Source organism: Acipenser ruthenus, unplaced genomic scaffold (genome assembly GCF_902713425.1).
Source record: "Acipenser ruthenus unplaced genomic scaffold, fAciRut3.2 maternal haplotype, whole genome shotgun sequence".
Lineage (NCBI taxonomy): Eukaryota > Metazoa > Chordata > Actinopteri > Acipenseriformes > Acipenseridae > Acipenser > Acipenser ruthenus.
The window spans coordinates 13,990-30,469 of NW_026708679.1; the positions used below are offsets into that span (position 1 = coordinate 13,990).

General features: G+C 44.6%; 70 non-coding genes and 5 pseudogenes across 70 annotated transcripts; all 75 read right to left on the reverse strand.

Annotated features, from left to right (window-relative positions):
* Positions 1-2: 2 nt before the first annotated feature.
* LOC131735232 (5S ribosomal RNA) lies at positions 3-121 on the reverse strand. Its single transcript, XR_009327372.1, has one exon. It is a non-coding gene; the product is annotated as a 5S ribosomal RNA (ribosomal RNA).
* Positions 122-221: 100 nt separating this feature from the next.
* LOC131735233 (5S ribosomal RNA) lies at positions 222-340 on the reverse strand. Its single transcript, XR_009327373.1, has one exon. It is a non-coding gene; the product is annotated as a 5S ribosomal RNA (ribosomal RNA).
* A 100-nt stretch (positions 341-440) lies between these two features.
* LOC131735235 (5S ribosomal RNA) lies at positions 441-559 on the reverse strand. Its single transcript, XR_009327375.1, has one exon. It is a non-coding gene; the product is annotated as a 5S ribosomal RNA (ribosomal RNA).
* A 100-nt stretch (positions 560-659) lies between these two features.
* On the reverse strand, positions 660-778 carry LOC131735236 (5S ribosomal RNA). Its single transcript, XR_009327376.1, has one exon. It is a non-coding gene; the product is annotated as a 5S ribosomal RNA (ribosomal RNA).
* Positions 779-878: 100 nt separating this feature from the next.
* On the reverse strand, positions 879-997 carry LOC131735237 (5S ribosomal RNA). The gene has a single exon (XR_009327377.1). It is a non-coding gene; the product is annotated as a 5S ribosomal RNA (ribosomal RNA).
* A 114-nt stretch (positions 998-1,111) lies between these two features.
* On the reverse strand, positions 1,112-1,230 carry LOC131735354 (5S ribosomal RNA). Its single transcript, XR_009327494.1, has one exon. It is a non-coding gene; the product is annotated as a 5S ribosomal RNA (ribosomal RNA).
* Positions 1,231-1,330: 100 nt separating this feature from the next.
* Positions 1,331-1,449, reverse strand: LOC131735238 (5S ribosomal RNA). The gene has a single exon (XR_009327378.1). It is a non-coding gene; the product is annotated as a 5S ribosomal RNA (ribosomal RNA).
* Positions 1,450-1,549: 100 nt separating this feature from the next.
* Positions 1,550-1,668, reverse strand: LOC131735239 (5S ribosomal RNA). The gene has a single exon (XR_009327379.1). It is a non-coding gene; the product is annotated as a 5S ribosomal RNA (ribosomal RNA).
* A 100-nt stretch (positions 1,669-1,768) lies between these two features.
* Positions 1,769-1,887, reverse strand: LOC131735240 (5S ribosomal RNA). Its single transcript, XR_009327380.1, has one exon. It is a non-coding gene; the product is annotated as a 5S ribosomal RNA (ribosomal RNA).
* A 100-nt stretch (positions 1,888-1,987) lies between these two features.
* On the reverse strand, positions 1,988-2,106 carry LOC131735241 (5S ribosomal RNA). Its single transcript, XR_009327381.1, has one exon. It is a non-coding gene; the product is annotated as a 5S ribosomal RNA (ribosomal RNA).
* A 100-nt stretch (positions 2,107-2,206) lies between these two features.
* On the reverse strand, positions 2,207-2,325 carry LOC131735353 (5S ribosomal RNA). Its single transcript, XR_009327493.1, has one exon. It is a non-coding gene; the product is annotated as a 5S ribosomal RNA (ribosomal RNA).
* A 100-nt stretch (positions 2,326-2,425) lies between these two features.
* On the reverse strand, positions 2,426-2,544 carry LOC131735242 (5S ribosomal RNA). The gene has a single exon (XR_009327382.1). It is a non-coding gene; the product is annotated as a 5S ribosomal RNA (ribosomal RNA).
* Positions 2,545-2,644: 100 nt separating this feature from the next.
* LOC131735243 (5S ribosomal RNA) lies at positions 2,645-2,763 on the reverse strand. Its single transcript, XR_009327383.1, has one exon. It is a non-coding gene; the product is annotated as a 5S ribosomal RNA (ribosomal RNA).
* Positions 2,764-2,877: 114 nt separating this feature from the next.
* Positions 2,878-2,996, reverse strand: LOC131735244 (5S ribosomal RNA). Its single transcript, XR_009327384.1, has one exon. It is a non-coding gene; the product is annotated as a 5S ribosomal RNA (ribosomal RNA).
* A 100-nt stretch (positions 2,997-3,096) lies between these two features.
* Positions 3,097-3,215, reverse strand: LOC131735246 (5S ribosomal RNA). The gene has a single exon (XR_009327386.1). It is a non-coding gene; the product is annotated as a 5S ribosomal RNA (ribosomal RNA).
* A 114-nt stretch (positions 3,216-3,329) lies between these two features.
* On the reverse strand, positions 3,330-3,448 carry LOC131735247 (5S ribosomal RNA). Its single transcript, XR_009327387.1, has one exon. It is a non-coding gene; the product is annotated as a 5S ribosomal RNA (ribosomal RNA).
* A 100-nt stretch (positions 3,449-3,548) lies between these two features.
* Positions 3,549-3,667, reverse strand: LOC131735248 (5S ribosomal RNA). Its single transcript, XR_009327388.1, has one exon. It is a non-coding gene; the product is annotated as a 5S ribosomal RNA (ribosomal RNA).
* Positions 3,668-3,767: 100 nt separating this feature from the next.
* LOC131735249 (5S ribosomal RNA) lies at positions 3,768-3,886 on the reverse strand. Its single transcript, XR_009327389.1, has one exon. It is a non-coding gene; the product is annotated as a 5S ribosomal RNA (ribosomal RNA).
* A 100-nt stretch (positions 3,887-3,986) lies between these two features.
* On the reverse strand, positions 3,987-4,105 carry LOC131735250 (5S ribosomal RNA). The gene has a single exon (XR_009327390.1). It is a non-coding gene; the product is annotated as a 5S ribosomal RNA (ribosomal RNA).
* A 100-nt stretch (positions 4,106-4,205) lies between these two features.
* LOC131735251 (5S ribosomal RNA) lies at positions 4,206-4,324 on the reverse strand. The gene has a single exon (XR_009327391.1). It is a non-coding gene; the product is annotated as a 5S ribosomal RNA (ribosomal RNA).
* Positions 4,325-4,424: 100 nt separating this feature from the next.
* Positions 4,425-4,543, reverse strand: LOC131735252 (5S ribosomal RNA). The gene has a single exon (XR_009327392.1). It is a non-coding gene; the product is annotated as a 5S ribosomal RNA (ribosomal RNA).
* A 100-nt stretch (positions 4,544-4,643) lies between these two features.
* On the reverse strand, positions 4,644-4,762 carry LOC131735253 (5S ribosomal RNA). The gene has a single exon (XR_009327393.1). It is a non-coding gene; the product is annotated as a 5S ribosomal RNA (ribosomal RNA).
* Positions 4,763-4,862: 100 nt separating this feature from the next.
* On the reverse strand, positions 4,863-4,981 carry LOC131735254 (5S ribosomal RNA). Its single transcript, XR_009327394.1, has one exon. It is a non-coding gene; the product is annotated as a 5S ribosomal RNA (ribosomal RNA).
* Positions 4,982-5,081: 100 nt separating this feature from the next.
* On the reverse strand, positions 5,082-5,200 carry LOC131735256 (5S ribosomal RNA). Its single transcript, XR_009327395.1, has one exon. It is a non-coding gene; the product is annotated as a 5S ribosomal RNA (ribosomal RNA).
* Positions 5,201-5,300: 100 nt separating this feature from the next.
* On the reverse strand, positions 5,301-5,419 carry LOC131735258 (5S ribosomal RNA). Its single transcript, XR_009327397.1, has one exon. It is a non-coding gene; the product is annotated as a 5S ribosomal RNA (ribosomal RNA).
* Positions 5,420-5,519: 100 nt separating this feature from the next.
* On the reverse strand, positions 5,520-5,638 carry LOC131735259 (5S ribosomal RNA). The gene has a single exon (XR_009327398.1). It is a non-coding gene; the product is annotated as a 5S ribosomal RNA (ribosomal RNA).
* Positions 5,639-5,738: 100 nt separating this feature from the next.
* On the reverse strand, positions 5,739-5,857 carry LOC131735260 (5S ribosomal RNA). The gene has a single exon (XR_009327399.1). It is a non-coding gene; the product is annotated as a 5S ribosomal RNA (ribosomal RNA).
* A 100-nt stretch (positions 5,858-5,957) lies between these two features.
* Positions 5,958-6,076, reverse strand: LOC131735261 (5S ribosomal RNA). Its single transcript, XR_009327400.1, has one exon. It is a non-coding gene; the product is annotated as a 5S ribosomal RNA (ribosomal RNA).
* A 100-nt stretch (positions 6,077-6,176) lies between these two features.
* On the reverse strand, positions 6,177-6,295 carry LOC131735262 (5S ribosomal RNA). Its single transcript, XR_009327401.1, has one exon. It is a non-coding gene; the product is annotated as a 5S ribosomal RNA (ribosomal RNA).
* A 100-nt stretch (positions 6,296-6,395) lies between these two features.
* LOC131735263 (5S ribosomal RNA) lies at positions 6,396-6,514 on the reverse strand. Its single transcript, XR_009327402.1, has one exon. It is a non-coding gene; the product is annotated as a 5S ribosomal RNA (ribosomal RNA).
* A 100-nt stretch (positions 6,515-6,614) lies between these two features.
* Positions 6,615-6,733, reverse strand: LOC131735264 (5S ribosomal RNA). Its single transcript, XR_009327403.1, has one exon. It is a non-coding gene; the product is annotated as a 5S ribosomal RNA (ribosomal RNA).
* Positions 6,734-6,833: 100 nt separating this feature from the next.
* On the reverse strand, positions 6,834-6,952 carry LOC131735265 (5S ribosomal RNA). Its single transcript, XR_009327404.1, has one exon. It is a non-coding gene; the product is annotated as a 5S ribosomal RNA (ribosomal RNA).
* Positions 6,953-7,052: 100 nt separating this feature from the next.
* LOC131735266 (5S ribosomal RNA) lies at positions 7,053-7,171 on the reverse strand. The gene has a single exon (XR_009327405.1). It is a non-coding gene; the product is annotated as a 5S ribosomal RNA (ribosomal RNA).
* Positions 7,172-7,271: 100 nt separating this feature from the next.
* Positions 7,272-7,390, reverse strand: LOC131735267 (5S ribosomal RNA). Its single transcript, XR_009327406.1, has one exon. It is a non-coding gene; the product is annotated as a 5S ribosomal RNA (ribosomal RNA).
* Positions 7,391-7,490: 100 nt separating this feature from the next.
* On the reverse strand, positions 7,491-7,609 carry LOC131735269 (5S ribosomal RNA). The gene has a single exon (XR_009327408.1). It is a non-coding gene; the product is annotated as a 5S ribosomal RNA (ribosomal RNA).
* A 100-nt stretch (positions 7,610-7,709) lies between these two features.
* On the reverse strand, positions 7,710-7,828 carry LOC131735270 (5S ribosomal RNA). Its single transcript, XR_009327409.1, has one exon. It is a non-coding gene; the product is annotated as a 5S ribosomal RNA (ribosomal RNA).
* Positions 7,829-7,928: 100 nt separating this feature from the next.
* Positions 7,929-8,047, reverse strand: LOC131735271 (5S ribosomal RNA). The gene has a single exon (XR_009327410.1). It is a non-coding gene; the product is annotated as a 5S ribosomal RNA (ribosomal RNA).
* A 100-nt stretch (positions 8,048-8,147) lies between these two features.
* On the reverse strand, positions 8,148-8,266 carry LOC131735272 (5S ribosomal RNA). The gene has a single exon (XR_009327411.1). It is a non-coding gene; the product is annotated as a 5S ribosomal RNA (ribosomal RNA).
* A 100-nt stretch (positions 8,267-8,366) lies between these two features.
* On the reverse strand, positions 8,367-8,485 carry LOC131735273 (5S ribosomal RNA). Its single transcript, XR_009327412.1, has one exon. It is a non-coding gene; the product is annotated as a 5S ribosomal RNA (ribosomal RNA).
* A 100-nt stretch (positions 8,486-8,585) lies between these two features.
* Positions 8,586-8,704, reverse strand: LOC131735274 (5S ribosomal RNA). Its single transcript, XR_009327413.1, has one exon. It is a non-coding gene; the product is annotated as a 5S ribosomal RNA (ribosomal RNA).
* Positions 8,705-8,804: 100 nt separating this feature from the next.
* Positions 8,805-8,923, reverse strand: LOC131735275 (5S ribosomal RNA). The gene has a single exon (XR_009327414.1). It is a non-coding gene; the product is annotated as a 5S ribosomal RNA (ribosomal RNA).
* A 100-nt stretch (positions 8,924-9,023) lies between these two features.
* Positions 9,024-9,142, reverse strand: LOC131735276 (5S ribosomal RNA). The gene has a single exon (XR_009327415.1). It is a non-coding gene; the product is annotated as a 5S ribosomal RNA (ribosomal RNA).
* A 100-nt stretch (positions 9,143-9,242) lies between these two features.
* LOC131735277 (5S ribosomal RNA) lies at positions 9,243-9,361 on the reverse strand. Its single transcript, XR_009327416.1, has one exon. It is a non-coding gene; the product is annotated as a 5S ribosomal RNA (ribosomal RNA).
* A 100-nt stretch (positions 9,362-9,461) lies between these two features.
* LOC131735278 (5S ribosomal RNA) lies at positions 9,462-9,580 on the reverse strand. Its single transcript, XR_009327417.1, has one exon. It is a non-coding gene; the product is annotated as a 5S ribosomal RNA (ribosomal RNA).
* A 100-nt stretch (positions 9,581-9,680) lies between these two features.
* LOC131735280 (5S ribosomal RNA) lies at positions 9,681-9,799 on the reverse strand. The gene has a single exon (XR_009327419.1). It is a non-coding gene; the product is annotated as a 5S ribosomal RNA (ribosomal RNA).
* A 100-nt stretch (positions 9,800-9,899) lies between these two features.
* Positions 9,900-10,018, reverse strand: LOC131735281 (5S ribosomal RNA). Its single transcript, XR_009327420.1, has one exon. It is a non-coding gene; the product is annotated as a 5S ribosomal RNA (ribosomal RNA).
* Positions 10,019-10,118: 100 nt separating this feature from the next.
* LOC131735282 (5S ribosomal RNA) lies at positions 10,119-10,237 on the reverse strand. The gene has a single exon (XR_009327421.1). It is a non-coding gene; the product is annotated as a 5S ribosomal RNA (ribosomal RNA).
* A 100-nt stretch (positions 10,238-10,337) lies between these two features.
* On the reverse strand, positions 10,338-10,456 carry LOC131735283 (5S ribosomal RNA). Its single transcript, XR_009327422.1, has one exon. It is a non-coding gene; the product is annotated as a 5S ribosomal RNA (ribosomal RNA).
* Positions 10,457-10,556: 100 nt separating this feature from the next.
* On the reverse strand, positions 10,557-10,675 carry LOC131735284 (5S ribosomal RNA). Its single transcript, XR_009327423.1, has one exon. It is a non-coding gene; the product is annotated as a 5S ribosomal RNA (ribosomal RNA).
* Positions 10,676-10,775: 100 nt separating this feature from the next.
* On the reverse strand, positions 10,776-10,884 carry LOC131735361 (5S ribosomal RNA; annotated as a pseudogene).
* A 100-nt stretch (positions 10,885-10,984) lies between these two features.
* On the reverse strand, positions 10,985-11,093 carry LOC131735362 (5S ribosomal RNA; annotated as a pseudogene).
* A 100-nt stretch (positions 11,094-11,193) lies between these two features.
* LOC131735285 (5S ribosomal RNA) lies at positions 11,194-11,312 on the reverse strand. Its single transcript, XR_009327424.1, has one exon. It is a non-coding gene; the product is annotated as a 5S ribosomal RNA (ribosomal RNA).
* Positions 11,313-11,412: 100 nt separating this feature from the next.
* On the reverse strand, positions 11,413-11,531 carry LOC131735286 (5S ribosomal RNA). The gene has a single exon (XR_009327425.1). It is a non-coding gene; the product is annotated as a 5S ribosomal RNA (ribosomal RNA).
* Positions 11,532-11,631: 100 nt separating this feature from the next.
* LOC131735287 (5S ribosomal RNA) lies at positions 11,632-11,750 on the reverse strand. Its single transcript, XR_009327426.1, has one exon. It is a non-coding gene; the product is annotated as a 5S ribosomal RNA (ribosomal RNA).
* Positions 11,751-11,850: 100 nt separating this feature from the next.
* On the reverse strand, positions 11,851-11,969 carry LOC131735288 (5S ribosomal RNA). The gene has a single exon (XR_009327427.1). It is a non-coding gene; the product is annotated as a 5S ribosomal RNA (ribosomal RNA).
* A 99-nt stretch (positions 11,970-12,068) lies between these two features.
* On the reverse strand, positions 12,069-12,187 carry LOC131735289 (5S ribosomal RNA). Its single transcript, XR_009327428.1, has one exon. It is a non-coding gene; the product is annotated as a 5S ribosomal RNA (ribosomal RNA).
* Positions 12,188-12,286: 99 nt separating this feature from the next.
* LOC131735291 (5S ribosomal RNA) lies at positions 12,287-12,405 on the reverse strand. Its single transcript, XR_009327430.1, has one exon. It is a non-coding gene; the product is annotated as a 5S ribosomal RNA (ribosomal RNA).
* Positions 12,406-12,505: 100 nt separating this feature from the next.
* LOC131735292 (5S ribosomal RNA) lies at positions 12,506-12,624 on the reverse strand. Its single transcript, XR_009327431.1, has one exon. It is a non-coding gene; the product is annotated as a 5S ribosomal RNA (ribosomal RNA).
* A 100-nt stretch (positions 12,625-12,724) lies between these two features.
* Positions 12,725-12,843, reverse strand: LOC131735293 (5S ribosomal RNA). The gene has a single exon (XR_009327432.1). It is a non-coding gene; the product is annotated as a 5S ribosomal RNA (ribosomal RNA).
* A 100-nt stretch (positions 12,844-12,943) lies between these two features.
* Positions 12,944-13,062, reverse strand: LOC131735294 (5S ribosomal RNA). The gene has a single exon (XR_009327433.1). It is a non-coding gene; the product is annotated as a 5S ribosomal RNA (ribosomal RNA).
* Positions 13,063-13,163: 101 nt separating this feature from the next.
* LOC131735295 (5S ribosomal RNA) lies at positions 13,164-13,282 on the reverse strand. Its single transcript, XR_009327434.1, has one exon. It is a non-coding gene; the product is annotated as a 5S ribosomal RNA (ribosomal RNA).
* A 100-nt stretch (positions 13,283-13,382) lies between these two features.
* LOC131735296 (5S ribosomal RNA) lies at positions 13,383-13,501 on the reverse strand. Its single transcript, XR_009327435.1, has one exon. It is a non-coding gene; the product is annotated as a 5S ribosomal RNA (ribosomal RNA).
* A 100-nt stretch (positions 13,502-13,601) lies between these two features.
* LOC131735297 (5S ribosomal RNA) lies at positions 13,602-13,720 on the reverse strand. Its single transcript, XR_009327436.1, has one exon. It is a non-coding gene; the product is annotated as a 5S ribosomal RNA (ribosomal RNA).
* Positions 13,721-13,820: 100 nt separating this feature from the next.
* Positions 13,821-13,939, reverse strand: LOC131735298 (5S ribosomal RNA). Its single transcript, XR_009327437.1, has one exon. It is a non-coding gene; the product is annotated as a 5S ribosomal RNA (ribosomal RNA).
* Positions 13,940-14,038: 99 nt separating this feature from the next.
* On the reverse strand, positions 14,039-14,157 carry LOC131735299 (5S ribosomal RNA). Its single transcript, XR_009327438.1, has one exon. It is a non-coding gene; the product is annotated as a 5S ribosomal RNA (ribosomal RNA).
* Positions 14,158-14,257: 100 nt separating this feature from the next.
* Positions 14,258-14,376, reverse strand: LOC131735300 (5S ribosomal RNA). Its single transcript, XR_009327439.1, has one exon. It is a non-coding gene; the product is annotated as a 5S ribosomal RNA (ribosomal RNA).
* Positions 14,377-14,476: 100 nt separating this feature from the next.
* LOC131735358 (5S ribosomal RNA) lies at positions 14,477-14,594 on the reverse strand (annotated as a pseudogene).
* A 101-nt stretch (positions 14,595-14,695) lies between these two features.
* On the reverse strand, positions 14,696-14,814 carry LOC131735359 (5S ribosomal RNA; annotated as a pseudogene).
* Positions 14,815-14,928: 114 nt separating this feature from the next.
* Positions 14,929-15,047, reverse strand: LOC131735302 (5S ribosomal RNA). The gene has a single exon (XR_009327441.1). It is a non-coding gene; the product is annotated as a 5S ribosomal RNA (ribosomal RNA).
* Positions 15,048-15,147: 100 nt separating this feature from the next.
* Positions 15,148-15,266, reverse strand: LOC131735303 (5S ribosomal RNA). The gene has a single exon (XR_009327442.1). It is a non-coding gene; the product is annotated as a 5S ribosomal RNA (ribosomal RNA).
* Positions 15,267-15,366: 100 nt separating this feature from the next.
* Positions 15,367-15,485, reverse strand: LOC131735304 (5S ribosomal RNA). Its single transcript, XR_009327443.1, has one exon. It is a non-coding gene; the product is annotated as a 5S ribosomal RNA (ribosomal RNA).
* A 114-nt stretch (positions 15,486-15,599) lies between these two features.
* On the reverse strand, positions 15,600-15,718 carry LOC131735305 (5S ribosomal RNA). The gene has a single exon (XR_009327444.1). It is a non-coding gene; the product is annotated as a 5S ribosomal RNA (ribosomal RNA).
* A 100-nt stretch (positions 15,719-15,818) lies between these two features.
* Positions 15,819-15,937, reverse strand: LOC131735360 (5S ribosomal RNA; annotated as a pseudogene).
* A 111-nt stretch (positions 15,938-16,048) lies between these two features.
* On the reverse strand, positions 16,049-16,167 carry LOC131735306 (5S ribosomal RNA). Its single transcript, XR_009327446.1, has one exon. It is a non-coding gene; the product is annotated as a 5S ribosomal RNA (ribosomal RNA).
* A 114-nt stretch (positions 16,168-16,281) lies between these two features.
* On the reverse strand, positions 16,282-16,400 carry LOC131735307 (5S ribosomal RNA). The gene has a single exon (XR_009327447.1). It is a non-coding gene; the product is annotated as a 5S ribosomal RNA (ribosomal RNA).
* Between the last annotated feature and the right edge of the window lie 80 nt (positions 16,401-16,480).

A 16,480-nucleotide genomic window follows, 5' to 3' on the forward strand; every position in this document is an offset into this window, starting at 1 on the left:
AATGCCTGCAGCACTTGATATTCCCAGGTGGTCTCCCATCCAAGTACTAACCAAGCCCAACATTGCTTAGCTTCTGAGATCAGACGAGATCAGGCTTATTCAAGGTGGTGTGGCCGCAGGCGATTGCATTTCTGCTTTCATGACTTTTATGTTTAGTGAGCTGGGGGTGATTCCTCCAAAATTTCCTTTTGTCCTCCACACATTTCAATTGTAAAATGTAATGCCTGCAGCACTTGATATTCCCAGGTGGTCTCCCATCCAAGTACTAACCAAGCCCAACATTGCTTAGCTTCTGAGATCAGACGAGATCAGGCTTATTCAAGGTGGTGTGGCCGCAGGCGATTGCTGTTCTGCTTTCATGACTTTTATGTTTAGTGAGCTGGGGGTGATTCCTCCAAAATTTCCTTTTGTCCTCCACACATTTCAATTGTAAAATGTAATGCCTGCAGCACTTGATATTCCCAGGTGGTCTCCCATCCAAGTACTAACCAAGCCCAACATTGCTTAGCTTCTGAGATCAGACGAGATCAGGCTTATTCAAGGTGGTGTGGCCGCAGGCGATTGCATTTCTGCTTTCATGACTTTTATGTTTAGTGAGCTGGGGGTGATTCCTCCAAAATTTCCTTTTGTCCTCCACACATTTCAATTGTAAAATGTAATGCCTGCAGCACTTGATATTCCCAGGTGGTCTCCCATCCAAGTACTAACCAAGCCCAACATTGCTTAGCTTCTGAGATCAGACGAGATCAGGCTTATTCAAGGTGGTGTGGCCGCAGGCGATTGCATTTCTGCTTTCATGACTTTTATGTTTAGTGAGCTGGGGGTGATTCCTCCAAAATTTCCTTTTGTCCTCCACACATTTCAATTGTAAAATGTAATGCCTGCAGCACTTGATATTCCCAGGTGGTCTCCCATCCAAGTACTAACCAAGCCCAACATTGCTTAGCTTCTGAGATCAGACGAGATCAGGCTTATTCAAGGTGGTGTGGCCGCAGGCGATTGCATTTCTGCTTTCATGACTTTTATGTTTAGTGAGCTGGGGGTGATTGCTCCAAAATTTCCTTTTGTCCTCCACACATTTCAATTGTAAAATGTAATTACAAAAATGTAATGCCTGCAGCACTTGATATTCCCAGGTGGTCTCCCATCCAAGTACTAACCAAGCCCAACATTGCTTAGCTTCTGAGATCAGACGAGATCAGGCTTATTCAAGGTGCTGTGGCCGCAGGCGATTGCATTTCTGCTTTCATGACTTTTATGTTTAGTGAGCTGGGGGTGATTCCTCCAAAATTTCCTTTTGTCCTCCACACATTTCAATTGTAAAATGTAATGCCTGCAGCACTTGATATTCCCAGGTGGTCTCCCATCCAAGTACTAACCAAGCCCAACATTGCTTAGCTTCTGAGATCAGACGAGATCAGGCTTATTCAAGGTGGTGTGGCCGCAGGCGATTGCATTTCTGCTTTCATGACTTTTATGTTTAGTGAGCTGGGGGTGATTCCTCCAAAATTTCCTTTTGTCCTCCACACATTTCAATTGTAAAATGTAATGCCTGCAGCACTTGATATTCCCAGGTGGTCTCCCATCCAAGTACTAACCAAGCCCAACATTGCTTAGCTTCTGAGATCAGACGAGATCAGGCTTATTCAAGGTGGTGTGGCCGCAGGCGATTGCATTTCTGCTTTCATGACTTTTATGTTTAGTGAGCTGGGGGTGATTCCTCCAAAATTTCCTTTTGTCCTCCACACATTTCAATTGTAAAATGTAATGCCTGCAGCACTTGATATTCCCAGGTGGTCTCCCATCCAAGTACTAACCAAGCCCAACATTGCTTAGCTTCTGAGATCAGACGAGATCAGGCTTATTCAAGGTGGTGTGGCCGCAGGCGATTGCATTTCTGCTTTCATGACTTTTATGTTTAGTGAGCTGGGGGTGATTCCTCCAAAATTTCCTTTTGTCCTCCACACATTTCAATTGTAAAATGTAATGCCTGCAGCACTTGATATTCCCAGGTGGTCTCCCATCCAAGTACTAACCAAGCCCAACATTGCTTAGCTTCTGAGATCAGACGAGATCAGGCTTATTCAAGGTGGTGTGGCCGCAGGCGATTGCATTTCTGCTTTCATGACTTTTATGTTTAGTGAGCTGGGGGTGATTCCTCCAAAATTTCCTTTTGTCCTCCACACATTTCAATTGTAAAATGTAATGCCTGCAGCACTTGATATTCCCAGGTGGTCTCCCATCCAAGTACTAACCAAGCCCAACATTGCTTAGCTTCTGAGATCAGACGAGCTCAGGCTTATTCAAGGTGGTGTGGCCGCAGGCGATTGCATTTCTGCTTTCATGACTTTTATGTTTAGTGAGCTGGGGGTGATTCCTCCAAAATTTCCTTTTGTCCTCCACACATTTCAATTGTAAAATGTAATGCCTGCAGCACTTGATATTCCCAGGTGGTCTCCCATCCAAGTACTAACCAAGCCCAACATTGCTTAGCTTCTGAGATCAGACGAGATCAGGCTTATTCAAGGTGGTGTGGCCGCAGGCGATTGCATTTCTGCTTTCATGACTTTTATGTTTAGTGAGCTGGGGGTGATTCCTCCAAAATTTCCTTTTGTCCTCCACACATTTCAATTGTAAAATGTAATGCCTGCAGCACTTGATATTCCCAGGTGGTCTCCCATCCAAGTACTAACCAAGCCCAACATTGCTTAGCTTCTGAGATCAGACGAGATCAGGCTTATTCAAGGTGGTGTGGCCGCAGGCGATTGCATTTCTGCTTTCATGACTTTTATGTTTAGTGAGCTGGGGGTGATTCCTCCAAAATTTCCTTTTGTCCTCCACACATTTCAATTGTAAAATGTAATTACAAAAATGTAATGCCTGCAGCACTTGATATTCCCAGGTGGTCTCCCATCCAAGTACTAACCAAGCCCAACATTGCTTAGCTTCTGAGATCAGACGAGATCAGGCTTATTCAAGGTGGTGTGGCCGCAGGCGATTGCATTTCTGCTTTCATGACTTTTATGTTTAGTGAGCTGGGGGTGATTCCTCCAAAATTTCCTTTTGTCCTCCACACATTTCAATTGTAAAATGTAATGCCTGCAGCACTTGATATTCCCAGGTGGTCTCCCATCCAAGTACTAACCAAGCCCAACATTGCTTAGCTTCTGAGATCAGACGAGATCAGGCTTATTCAAGGTGGTGTGGCCGCAGGCGATTGCATTTCTGCTTTCATGACTTTTATGTTTAGTGAGCTGGGGGTGATTCCTCCAAAATTTCCTTTTGTCCTCCACACATTTCAATTGTAAAATGTAATTACAAAAATGTAATGCCTGCAGCACTTGATATTCCCAGGTGGTCTCCCATCCAAGTACTAACCAAGCCCAACATTGCTTAGCTTCTGAGATCAGACGAGATCAGGCTTATTCAAGGTGGTGTGGCCGCAGGCGATTGCATTTCTGCTTTCATGACTTTTATGTTTAGTGAGCTGGGGGTGATTCCTCCAAAATTTCCTTTTGTCCTCCACACATTTCAATTGTAAAATGTAATGCCTGCAGCACTTGATATTCCCAGGTGGTCTCCCATCCAAGTACTAACCAAGCCCAACATTGCTTAGCTTCTGAGATCAGACGAGATCAGGCTTATTCAAGGTGGTGTGGCCGCAGGCGATTGCATTTCTGCTTTCATGACTTTTATGTTTAGTGAGCTGGGGGTGATTCCTCCAAAATTTCCTTTTGTCCTCCACACATTTCAATTGTAAAATGTAATGCCTGCAGCACTTGATATTCCCAGGTGGTCTCCCATCCAAGTACTAACCAAGCCCAACATTGCTTAGCTTCTGAGATCAGACGAGATCAGGCTTATTCAAGGTGGTGTGGCCGCAGGCGATTGCATTTCTGCTTTCATGACTTTTATGTTTAGTGAGCTGGGGGTGATTCCTCCAAAATTTCCTTTTGTCCTCCACACATTTCAATTGTAAAATGTAATGCCTGCAGCACTTGATATTCCCAGGTGGTCTCCCATCCAAGTACTAACCAAGCCCAACATTGCTTAGCTTCTGAGATCAGACGAGATCAGGCTTATTCAAGGTGGTGTGGCCGCAGGCGATTGCATTTCTGCTTTCATGACTTTTATGTTTAGTGAGCTGGGGGTGATTCCTCCAAAATTTCCTTTTGTCCTCCACACATTTCAATTGTAAAATGTAATGCCTGCAGCACTTGATATTCCCAGGTGGTCTCCCATCCAAGTACTAACCAAGCCCAACATTGCTTAGCTTCTGAGATCAGACGAGATCAGGCTTATTCAAGGTGGTGTGGCCGCAGGCGACTGCATTTCTGCTTTCATGACTTTTATGTTTAGTGAGCTGGGGGTGATTCCTCCAAAATTTCCTTTTGTCCTCCACACATTTCAATTGTAAAATGTAATGCCTGCAGCACTTGATATTCCCAGGTGGTCTCCCATCCAAGTACTAACCAAGCCCAACATTGCTTAGCTTCTGAGATCAGACGAGATCAGGCTTATTCAAGGTGGTGTGGCCGCAGGCGATTGCATTTCTGCTTTCATGACTTTTATGTTTAGTGAGCTGGGGGTGATTCCTCCAAAATTTCCTTTTGTCCTCCACACATTTCAATTGTAAAATGTAATGCCTGCAGCACTTGATATTCCCAGGTGGTCTCCCATCCAAGTACTAACCAAGCCCAACATTGCTTAGCTTCTGAGATCAGACGAGATCAGGCTTATTCAAGGTGGTGTGGCCGCAGGCGATTGCATTTCTGCTTTCATGACTTTTATGTTTAGTGAGCTGGGGGTGATTCCTCCAAAATTTCCTTTTGTCCTCCACACATTTCAATTGTAAAATGTAATGCCTGCAGCACTTGATATTCCCAGGTGGTCTCCCATCCAAGTACTAACCAAGCCCAACATTGCTTAGCTTCTGAGATCAGACGAGATCAGGCTTATTCAAGGTGGTGTGGCCGCAGGCGATTGCATTTCTGCTTTCATGACTTTTATGTTTAGTGAGCTGGGGGTGATGCCTCCAAAATTTCCTTTTGTCCTCCACACATTTCAATTGTAAAATGTAATGCCTGCAGCACTTGATATTCCCAGGTGGTCTCCCATCCAAGTACTAACCAAGCCCAACATTGCTTAGCTTCTGAGATCAGACGAGATCAGGCTTATTCAAGGTGGTGTGGCCGCAGGCGATTGCATTTCTGCTTTCATGACTTTTATGTTTAGTGAGCTGGGGGTGATTCCTCCAAAATTTCCTTTTGTCCTCCACACATTTCAATTGTAAAATGTAATGCCTGCAGCACTTGATATTCCCAGGTGGTCTCCCATCCAAGTACTAACCAAGCCCAACATTGCTTAGCTTCTGAGATCAGACGAGATCAGGCTTATTCAAGGTGGTGTGGCCGCAGGCGATTGCATTTCTGCTTTCATGACTTTTATGTTTAGTGAGCTGGGGGTGATTCCTCCAAAATTTCCTTTTGTCCTCCACACATTTCAATTGTAAAATGTAATGCCTGCAGCACTTGATATTCCCAGGTGGTCTCCCATCCAAGTACTAACCAAGCCCAACATTGCTTAGCTTCTGAGATCAGACGAGATCAGGCTTATTCAAGGTGGTGTGGCCGCAGGCGATTGCATTTCTGCTTTCATGACTTTTATGTTTAGTGAGCTGGGGGTGATTCCTCCAAAATTTCCTTTTGTCCTCCACACATTTCAATTGTAAAATGTAATGCCTGCAGCACTTGATATTCCCAGGTGGTCTCCCATCCAAGTACTAACCAAGCCCAACATTGCTTAGCTTCTGAGATCAGACGAGATCAGGCTTATTCAAGGTGGTGTGGCCGCAGGCGATTGCATTTCTGCTTTCATGACTTTTATGTTTAGTGAGCTGGGGGTGATTCCTCCAAAATTTCCTTTTGTCCTCCACACATTTCAATTGTAAAATGTAATGCCTGCAGCACTTGATATTCCCAGGTGGTCTCCCATCCAAGTACTAACCAAGCCCAACATTGCTTAGCTTCTGAGATCAGACGAGATCAGGCTTATTCAAGGTGGTGTGGCCGCAGGCGATTGCATTTCTGCTTTCATGACTTTTATGTTTAGTGAGCTGGGGGTGATTCCTCCAAAATTTCCTTTTGTCCTCCACACATTTCAATTGTAAAATGTAATGCCTGCAGCACTTGATATTCCCAGGTGGTCTCCCATCCAAGTACTAACCAAGCCCAACATTGCTTAGCTTCTGAGATCAGACGAGATCAGGCTTATTCAAGGTGGTGTGGCCGCAGGCGATTGCATTTCTGCTTTCATGACTTTTATGTTTAGTGAGCTGGGGGTGATTCCTCCAAAATTTCCTTTTGTCCTCCACACATTTCAATTGTAAAATGTAATGCCTGCAGCACTTGATATTCCCAGGTGGTCTCCCATCCAAGTACTAACCAAGCCCAACATTGCTTAGCTTCTGAGATCAGACGAGATCAGGCTTATTCAAGGTGGTGTGGCCGCAGGCGATTGCATTTCTGCTTTCATGACTTTTATGTTTAGTGAGCTGGGGGTGATTCCTCCAAAATTTCCTTTTGTCCTCCACACATTTCAATTGTAAAATGTAATGCCTGCAGCACTTGATATTCCCAGGTGGTCTCCCATCCAAGTACTAACCAAGCCCAACATTGCTTAGCTTCTGAGATCAGACGAGATCAGGCTTATTCAAGGTGGTGTGGCCGCAGGCGATTGCATTTCTGCTTTCATGACTTTTATGTTTAGTGAGCTGGGGGTGATTCCTCCAAAATTTCCTTTTGTCCTCCACACATTTCAATTGTAAAATGTAATGCCTGCAGCACTTGATATTCCCAGGTGGTCTCCCATCCAAGTACTAACCAAGCCCAACATTGCTTAGCTTCTGAGATCAGACGAGATCAGGCTTATTCAAGGTGGTGTGGCCGCAGGCGATTGCATTTCTGCTTTCATGACTTTTATGTTTAGTGAGCTGGGGGTGATTCCTCCAAAATTTCCTTTTGTCCTCCACACATTTCAATTGTAAAATGTAATGCCTGCAGCACTTGATATTCCCAGGTGGTCTCCCATCCAAGTACTAACCAAGCCCAACATTGCTTAGCTTCTGAGATCAGACGAGATCAGGCTTATTCAAGGTGGTGTGGCCGCAGGCGATTGCATTTCTGCTTTCATGACTTTTATGTTTAGTGAGCTGGGGGTGATTCCTCCAAAATTTCCTTTTGTCCTCCACACATTTCAATTGTAAAATGTAATGCCTGCAGCACTTGATATTCCCAGGTGGTCTCCCATCCAAGTACTAACCAAGCCCAACATTGCTTAGCTTCTGAGATCAGACGAGATCAGGCTTATTCAAGGTGGTGTGGCCGCAGGCGATTGCATTTCTGCTTTCATGACTTTTATGTTTAGTGAGCTGGGGGTGATTCCTCCAAAATTTCCTTTTGTCCTCCACACATTTCAATTGTAAAATGTAATGCCTGCAGCACTTGATATTCCCAGGTGGTCTCCCATCCAAGTACTAACCAAGCCCAACATTGCTTAGCTTCTGAGATCAGACGAGATCAGGCTTATTCAAGGTGGTGTGGCCGCAGGCGATTGCATTTCTGCTTTCATGACTTTTATGTTTAGTGAGCTGGGGGTGATTCCTCCAAAATTTCCTTTTGTCCTCCACACATTTCAATTGTAAAATGTAATGCCTGCAGCACTTGATATTCCCAGGTGGTCTCCCATCCAAGTACTAACCAAGCCCAACATTGCTTAGCTTCTGAGATCAGACGAGATCAGGCTTATTCAAGGTGGTGTGGCCGCAGGCGATTGCATTTCTGCTTTCATGACTTTTATGTTTAGTGAGCTGGGGGTGATTCCTCCAAAATTTCCTTTTGTCCTCCACACATTTCAATTGTAAAATGTAATGCCTGCAGCACTTGATATTCCCAGGTGGTCTCCCATCCAAGTACTAACCAAGCCCAACATTGCTTAGCTTCTGAGATCAGACGAGATCAGGCTTATTCAAGGTGGTGTGGCCGCAGGCGATTGCATTTCTGCTTTCATGACTTTTATGTTTAGTGAGCTGGGGGTGATTCCTCCAAAATTTCCTTTTGTCCTCCACACATTTCAATTGTAAAATGTAATGCCTGCAGCACTTGATATTCCCAGGTGGTCTCCCATCCAAGTACTAACCAAGCCCAACATTGCTTAGCTTCTGAGATCAGACGAGATCAGGCTTATTCAAGGTGGTGTGGCCGCAGGCGATTGCATTTCTGCTTTCATGACTTTTATGTTTAGTGAGCTGGGGGTGATTCCTCCAAAATTTCCTTTTGTCCTCCACACATTTCAATTGTAAAATGTAATGCCTGCAGCACTTGATATTCCCAGGTGGTCTCCCATCCAAGTACTAACCAAGCCCAACATTGCTTAGCTTCTGAGATCAGACGAGATCAGGCTTATTCAAGGTGGTGTGGCCGCAGGCGATTGCATTTCTGCTTTCATGACTTTTATGTTTAGTGAGCTGGGGGTGATTCCTCCAAAATTTCCTTTTGTCCTCCACACATTTCAATTGTAAAATGTAATGCCTGCAGCACTTGATATTCCCAGGTGGTCTCCCATCCAAGTACTAACCAAGCCCAACATTGCTTAGCTTCTGAGATCAGACGAGATCAGGCTTATTCAAGGTGGTGTGGCCGCAGGCGATTGCATTTCTGCTTTCATGACTTTTATGTTTAGTGAGCTGGGGGTGATTCCTCCAAAATTTCCTTTTGTCCTCCACACATTTCAATTGTAAAATGTAATGCCTGCAGCACTTGATATTCCCAGGTGGTCTCCCATCCAAGTACTAACCAAGCCCAACATTGCTTAGCTTCTGAGATCAGACGAGATCAGGCTTATTCAAGGTGGTGTGGCCGCAGGCGATTGCATTTCTGCTTTCATGACTTTTATGTTTAGTGAGCTGGGGGTGATTCCTCCAAAATTTCCTTTTGTCCTCCACACATTTCAATTGTAAAATGTAATGCCTGCAGCACTTGATATTCCCAGGTGGTCTCCCATCCAAGTACTAACCAAGCCCAACATTGCTTAGCTTCTGAGATCAGACGAGATCAGGCTTATTCAAGGTGGTGTGGCCGCAGGCGATTGCATTTCTGCTTTCATGACTTTTATGTTTAGTGAGCTGGGGGTGATTCCTCCAAAATTTCCTTTTGTCCTCCACACATTTCAATTGTAAAATGTAATGCCTGCAGCACTTGATATTCCCAGGTGGTCTCCCATCCAAGTACTAACCAAGCCCAACATTGCTTAGCTTCTGAGATCAGACGAGATCAGGCTTATTCAAGGTGGTGTGGCCGCAGGCGATTGCATTTCTGCTTTCATGACTTTTATGTTTAGTGAGCTGGGGGTGATTCCTCCAAAATTTCCTTTTGTCCTCCACACATTTCAATTGTAAAATGTAATGCCTGCAGCACTTGATATTCCCAGGTGGTCTCCCATCCAAGTACTAACCAAGCCCAACATTGCTTAGCTTCTGAGATCAGACGAGATCAGGCTTATTCAAGGTGGTGTGGCCGCAGGCGATTGCATTTCTGCTTTCATGACTTTTATGTTTAGTGAGCTGGGGGTGATTCCTCCAAAATTTCCTTTTGTCCTCCACACATTTCAATTGTAAAATGTAATGCCTGCAGCACTTGATATTCCCAGGTGGTCTCCCATCCAAGTACTAACCAAGCCCAACATTGCTTAGCTTCTGAGATCAGACGAGATCAGGCTTATTCAAGGTGGTGTGGCCGCAGGCGATTGCATTTCTGCTTTCATGACTTTTATGTTTAGTGAGCTGGGGGTGATTCCTCCAAAATTTCCTTTTGTCCTCCACACATTTCAATTGTAAAATGTAATGCCTGCAGCACTTGATATTCCCAGGTGGTCTCCCATCCAAGTACTAACCAAGCCCAACATTGCTTAGCTTCTGAGATCAGACGAGATCAGGCTTATTCAAGGTGGTGTGGCCGCAGGCGATTGCATTTCTGCTTTCATGACTTTTATGTTTAGTGAGCTGGGGGTGATTCCTCCAAAATTTCCTTTTGTCCTCCACACATTTCAATTGTAAAATGTAATGCCTGCAGCACTTGATATTCCCAGGTGGTCTCCCATCCAAGTACTAACCAAGCCCAACATTGCTTAGCTTCTGAGATCAGACGAGATCAGGCTTATTCAAGGTGGTGTGGCCGCAGGCGATTGCATTTCTGCTTTCATGACTTTTATGTTTAGTGAGCTGGGGGTGATTCCTCCAAAATTTCCTTTTGTCCTCCACACATTTCAATTGTAAAATGTAATGCCTGCAGCACTTGATATTCCCAGGTGGTCTCCCATCCAAGTACTAACCAAGCCCAACATTGCTTAGCTTCTGAGATCAGACGAGATCAGGCTTATTCAAGGTGGTGTGGCCGCAGGCGATTGCATTTCTGCTTTCATGACTTTTATGTTTAGTGAGCTGGGGGTGATTCCTCCAAAATTTCCTTTTGTCCTCCACACATTTCAATTGTAAAATGTAATGCCTGCAGCACTTGATATTCCCAGGTGGTCTCCCATCCAAGTACTAACCAAGCCCAACATTGCTTAGCTTCTGAGATCAGACGAGATCAGGCTTATTCAAGGTGGTGTGGCCGCAGGCGATTGCATTTCTGCTTTCATGACTTTTATGTTTAGTGAGCTGGGGGTGATTCCTCCAAAATTTCCTTTTGTCCTCCACACATTTCAATTGTAAAATGTAATGCCTGCAGCACTTGATATTCCCAGGTGGTCTCCCATCCAAGTACTAACCAAGCCCAACATTGCTTAGCTTCTGAGATCAGGCTTATTCAAGGTGGTGTGGCCGCAGGCGATTGCATTTCTGCTTTCATGACTTTTATGTTTAGTGAGCTGGGGGTGATTCCTCCAAAATTTCCTTTTGTCCTCCACACATTTCAATTGTAAAATGTAATGCCTGCAGCACTTGATATTCCCAGGTGGTCTCCCATCCAAGTACTAACCAAGCCCAACATTGCTTAGCTTCTGAGATCAGGCTTATTCAAGGTGGTGTGGCCGCAGGCGATTGCATTTCTGCTTTCATGACTTTTATGTTTAGTGAGCTGGGGGTGATTCCTCCAAAATTTCCTTTTGTCCTCCACACATTTCAATTGTAAAATGTAATGCCTGCAGCACTTGATATTCCCAGGTGGTCTCCCATCCAAGTACTAACCAAGCCCAACATTGCTTAGCTTCTGAGATCAGACGAGATCAGGCTTATTCAAGGTGGTGTGGCCGCAGGCGATTGCATTTCTGCTTTCATGACTTTTATGTTTAGTGAGCTGGGGGTGATTCCTCCAAAATTTCCTTTTGTCCTCCACACATTTCAATTGTAAAATGTAATGCCTGCAGCACTTGATATTCCCAGGTGGTCTCCCATCCAAGTACTAACCAAGCCCAACATTGCTTAGCTTCTGAGATCAGACGAGATCAGGCTTATTCAAGGTGGTGTGGCCGCAGGCGATTGCATTTCTGCTTTCATGACTTTTATGTTTAGTGAGCTGGGGGTGATTCCTCCAAAATTTCCTTTTGTCCTCCACACATTTCAATTGTAAAATGTAATGCCTGCAGCACTTGATATTCCCAGGTGGTCTCCCATCCAAGTACTAACCAAGCCCAACATTGCTTAGCTTCTGAGATCAGACGAGATCAGGCTTATTCAAGGTGGTGTGGCCGCAGGCGATTGCATTTCTGCTTTCATGACTTTTATGTTTAGTGAGCTGGGGGTGATTCCTCCAAAATTTCCTTTTGTCCTCCACACATTTCAATTGTAAAATGTAATGCCTGCAGCACTTGATATTCCCAGGTGGTCTCCCATCCAAGTACTAACCAAGCCCAACATTGCTTAGCTTCTGAGATCAGACGAGATCAGGCTTATTCAAGGTGGTGTGGCCGCAGGCGATTGCATTTCTGCTTTCATGACTTTTATGTTTAGTGAGCTGGGGTGATTCCTCCAAAATTTCCTTTTGTCCTCCACACATTTCAATTGTAAAATGTAATGCCTGCAGCACTTGATATTCCCAGGTGGTCTCCCATCCAAGTACTAACCAAGCCCAACATTGCTTAGCTTCTGAGATCAGACGAGATCAGGCTTATTCAAGGTGGTGTGGCCGCAGGCGATTGCATTTCTGCTTTCATGACTTTTATGTTTAGTGAGCTGGGGTGATTCCTCCAAAATTTCCTTTTGTCCTCCACACATTTCAATTGTAAAATGTAATGCCTGCAGCACTTGATATTCCCAGGTGGTCTCCCATCCAAGTACTAACCAAGCCCAACATTGCTTAGCTTCTGAGATCAGACGAGATCAGGCTTATTCAAGGTGGTGTGGCCGCAGGCGATTGCATTTCTGCTTTCATGACTTTTATGTTTAGTGAGCTGGGGGTGATTCCTCCAAAATTTCCTTTTGTCCTCCACACATTTCAATTGTAAAATGTAATGCCTGCAGCACTTGATATTCCCAGGTGGTCTCCCATCCAAGTACTAACCAAGCCCAACATTGCTTAGCTTCTGAGATCAGACGAGATCAGGCTTATTCAAGGTGGTGTGGCCGCAGGCGATTGCATTTCTGCTTTCATGACTTTTATGTTTAGTGAGCTGGGGGTGATTCCTCCAAAATTTCCTTTTGTCCTCCACACATTTCAATTGTAAAATGTAATGCCTGCAGCACTTGATATTCCCAGGTGGTCTCCCATCCAAGTACTAACCAAGCCCAACATTGCTTAGCTTCTGAGATCAGACGAGATCAGGCTTATTCAAGGTGGTGTGGCCGCAGGCGATTGCATTTCTGCTTTCATGACTTTTATGTTTAGTGAGCTGGGGGTGATTCCTCCAAAATTTCCTTTTGTCCTCCACACATTTCAATTGTAAAATGTAATGCCTGCAGCACTTGATATTCCCAGGTGGTCTCCCATCCAAGTACTAACCAAGCCCAACATTGCTTAGCTTCTGAGATCAGACGAGATCAGGCTTATTCAAGGTGGTGTGGCCGCAGGCGATTGCATTTCTGCTTTCATGACTTTTATGTTTAGTGAGCTGGGGGTGATTCCTCCAAAATTTCCTTTTGTCCTCCACACATTTCAATTGTAAAAATGTAATGCCTGCAGCACTTGATATTCCCAGGTGGTCTCCCATCCAAGTACTAACCAAGCCCAACATTGCTTAGCTTCTGAGATCAGACGAGATCAGGCTTATTCAAGGTGGTGTGGCCGCAGGCGATTGCATTTCTGCTTTCATGACTTTTATGTTTAGTGAGCTGGGGGTGATTCCTCCAAAATTTCCTTTTGTCCTCCACACATTTCAATTGTAAAATGTAATGCCTGCAGCACTTGATATTCCCAGGTGGTCTCCCATCCAAGTACTAACCAAGCCCAACATTGCTTAGCTTCTGAGATCAGACGAGATCAGGCTTATTCAAGGTGGTGTGGCCGCAGGCGATTGCATTTCTGCTTTCATGACTTTTATGTTTAGTGAGCTGGGGGTGATTCCTCCAAAATTTCCTTTTGTCCTCCACACATTTCAATTGTAAAATGTAATGCCTGCAGCACTTGATATTCCCAGGTGGTCTCCCATCCAAGTACTAACCAAGCCCAACATTGCTTAGCTTCTGAGATCAGACGAGATCAGGCTTATTCAAGGTGGTGTGGCCGCAGGCGATTGCATTTCTGCTTTCATGACTTTTATGTTTAGTGAGCTGGGGGTGATTCCTCCAAAATTTCCTTTTGTCCTCCACACATTTCAATTGTAAAATGTAATGCCTGCAGCACTTGATATTCCCAGGTGGTCTCCCATCCAAGTACTAACCAAGCCCAACATTGCTTAGCTTCTGAGATCAGACGAGATCAGGCTTATTCAAGGTGGTGTGGCCGCAGGCGATTGCATTTCTGCTTTCATGACTTTTATGTTTAGTGAGCTGGGGTGATTCCTCCAAAATTTCCTTTTGTCCTCCACACATTTCAATTGTAAAATGTAATGCCTGCAGCACTTGATATTCCCAGGTGGTCTCCCATCCAAGTACTAACCAAGCCCAACATTGCTTAGCTTCTGAGATCAGACGAGATCAGGCTTATTCAAGGTGGTGTGGCCGCAGGCGATTGCATTTCTGCTTTCATGACTTTTATGTTTAGTGAGCTGGGGGTGATTCCTCCAAAATTTCCTTTTGTCCTCCACACATTTCAATTGTAAAATGTAATGCCTGCAGCACTTGATATTCCCAGGTGGTCTCCCATCCAAGTACTAACCAAGCCCAACATTGCTTAGCTTCTGAGATCAGACGAGATCAGGCTTATTCAAGGTGGTGTGGCCGCAGGCGATTGCATTTCTGCTTTCATGACTTTTATGTTTAGTGAGCTGGGGGTGATTCCTCCAAAATTTCCTTTTGTCCTCCACACATTTCAATTGTAAAATGTAATGCCTGCAGCACTTGATATTCCCAGGTGGTCTCCCATCCAAGTACTAACCAAGCCCAACATTGCTTAGCTTCTGAGATCAGACGAGATCAGGCTTATTCAAGGTGGTGTGGCGCAGGCGATTGCATTTCTGCTTTCATGACTTTTATGTTTTAGTGAGCTGGGGGTGATTCCTCCAAAATTTCCTTTTGTCCTCCACACATTTCAATTGTAAAATGTAATGCCTGCAGCACTTGATATTCCCAGGTGGTCTCCCATCCAAGTACTAACCAAGCCCCAACATTGCTTAGCTTCTGAGATCAGACGAGATCAGGCTTATTCAAGTGGTGTGGCCGCAGGCGATTGCATTTCTGCTTTCATGACTTTTATGTTTAGTGAGCTGGGGGTGATTCCTCCAAAATTTCCTTTTGTCCTCCACACATTTCAATTGTAAAATGTAATTACAAAAATGTAATGCCTGCAGCACTTGATATTCCCAGGTGGTCTCCCATCCAAGTACTAACCAAGCCCAACATTGCTTAGCTTCTGAGATCAGACGAGATCAGGCTTATTCAAGGTGGTGTGGCCGCAGGCGATTGCATTTCTGCTTTCATGACTTTTATGTTTAGTGAGCTGGGGGTGATTCCTCCAAAATTTCCTTTTGTCCTCCACACATTTCAATTGTAAAATGTAATGCCTGCAGCACTTGATATTCCCAGGTGGTCTCCCATCCAAGTACTAACCAAGCCCAACATTGCTTAGCTTCTGAGATCAGACGAGATCAGGCTTATTCAAGGTGGTGTGGCCGCAGGCGATTGCATTTCTGCTTTCATGACTTTTATGTTTAGTGAGCTGGGGGTGATTCCTCCAAAATTTCCTTTTGTCCTCCACACATTTCAATTGTAAAATGTAATGCCTGCAGCACTTGATATTCCCAGGTGGTCTCCCATCCAAGTACTAACCAAGCCCAACATTGCTTAGCTTCTGAGATCAGACGAGATCAGGCTTATTCAAGGTGGTGTGGCCGCAGGCGATTGCATTTCTGCTTTCATGACTTTTATGTTTAGTGAGCTGGGGGTGATTCCTCCAAAATTTCCTTTTGTCCTCCACACATTTCAATTGTAAAATGTAATTACAAAAATGTAATGCCTGCAGCACTTGATATTCCCAGGTGGTCTCCCATCCAAGTACTAACCAAGCCCAACATTGCTTAGCTTCTGAGATCAGACGAGATCAGGCTTATTCAAGGTGGTGTGGCCGCAGGCGATTGCATTTCTGCTTTCATGACTTTTATGTTTAGTGAGCTGGGGGTGATTCCTCCAAAATTTCCTTTTGTCCTCCACACATTTCAATTGTAAAATGTAATGCCTGCAGCACTTGATATTCCCAGGTGGTCTCCCCATCCAAGTACTACCAAGCCCAACATTGCTTAGCTTCTGAGATCAGACGAGATCAGGCTTATTCAAGGTGGTGTGGCCGCAGGCGATTGCATTTCTGCTTTCATGACTTTTATGTTTAGTGAGCTGGGGGTGATTCCTCCAAAATTTCCTTTTGTCCTCCACACATTTCAATTGTAAAATGTACCAAAAATGTAATGCCTGCAGCACTTGATATTCCCAGGTGGTCTCCCATCCAAGTACTAACCAAGCCCAACATTGCTTAGCTTCTGAGATCAGACGAGATCAGGCTTATTCAAGGTGGTGTGGCCGCAGGCGATTGCATTTCTGCTTTCATGACTTTTATGTTTAGTGAGCTGGGGGTGATTCCTCCAAAATTTCCTTTTGTCCTCCACACATTTCAATTGTAAAATGTAATTACAAAAATGTAATGCCTGCAGCACTTGATATTCCCAGGTGGTCTCCCATCCAAGTACTAACCAAGCCCAACATTGCTTAGCTTCTGAGATCAGACGAGATCAGGCTTATTCAAGGTGGTGTGGCCGCAGGCGACTGCATTTCTGCTTTCATGACTTTTATGTTTAGTGAGCTGGGGGTGATTCCTCCAAAATTTCCTTTTGTCCTCCACAC